The sequence below is a fragment of the Chelonoidis abingdonii genome, chromosome 1 (assembly GCF_003597395.2).
Source record: "Chelonoidis abingdonii isolate Lonesome George chromosome 1, CheloAbing_2.0, whole genome shotgun sequence".
NCBI lineage: Eukaryota > Metazoa > Chordata > Testudines > Testudinidae > Chelonoidis > Chelonoidis abingdonii.
The window spans coordinates 319,358,107-319,359,486 of NC_133769.1; positions in this window are offsets into that span (position 1 = coordinate 319,358,107).

Sequence of the window (1,380 nt, forward strand, 5' to 3'; positions counted from 1 at the left end):
CCCCCAAGTCAGATTTTCAGAAAGAGCTCAGCACTCACAATCAGAGTCAGATTTTATGAAAAGTTCAACTTCCATAAGTAGCCAGATTCCAAAAGTGCGCACCACTCTGGATGTAGAGCTCTATACAGAGTTCCTCTGAAAATCTCACCTCAACTATGAATCCTGGTCATAATGAAATGGAAAATCATATCAAAACAGATTGCACACCCACAAAAAATTCAACAAGTCTTTTACTACTGAAGAAACACATCATTTGCTTTAATAGTAAGGAGAGTTATGCCCAGTTTTAAAAAAATGTACTGCAAGAATACACACATGCAATACACCTCTACCTTGATATAACCCTGTCCTTGGGAGCCAAAAAATCTTACCGCATTATAGGTGAAACTGTGTTATATCAAATTTGCTTTGATCCGCCAGAGTGCACAGCTCCGCCCCGCCGGAGCACTGCTTTACCGCATTATATCCGAATTTGTGTTATATCGGGTCGCATTATATTGAGGTAGAGGTGTACTAAGTGATCATTCATTGTTTCAAGTTGCTGAGATCCTTTTCACAGTATTTACTCAATTTTCTTACTTACAATTTGCAATATGTCAAATATGTTTATTAAAATAGTCAAGGTATTACTTGAGTGTATTTATAATAAAATATATAGTATATATCATTAGAAATTATTTTTTTTTTACCTAGTTCCCTTTATATTATGCATAAAAAGATCCTGAAGATTTTCAAATGACCTTAGAATCTGATAGGCTTTAAGATGTCTGTACAAAGTGCAATACAAGAAAACTTCTTGATTAGAGAAACTCCATATGTTTGTTTTTATGTTCTGACGGCAAGTGGCTTTCAGCTATCCAGCCAAACAGTCTTGAGGACAAAAATTAGAAACAATTAATTCTGTTCATTTTAATTATATTGTGGCAACAGATTAACAGAAATTATGCACTTTGCCCTTTAAATCAACATACCATAACATTTATAGTGATAGGGATCGCTTCGATTATAATGAATTTCAGAGTATATTGATTAAAAGGTGTAAAGGCACAATTTCTAATTTACTACCACAATCTACTTAGGAAAATGACGAATGAACACAAGTTCCTTCAACTCTTTCTTTTCTCCCTCTCCTCCTTCCAGGACACTGTTTACTCTGCTAAAGGGGAACCAAAATACAAGCAGTTGACAGAACTGAAAAATGCAGGAGCCTGTATGCCTCCTTCACTTGTGAACACATAGGGGGCCTCCACATGCACATTTCTTCATCTTCACTAAGAAGGTGACTCATGTGCCTCTGCACAGCATTAGTCACCATCACACCTTTCTGAGTCCCCTCTGGGTCTGTTTTCTGAATGAGATAAAGACATACACGAAAAATAC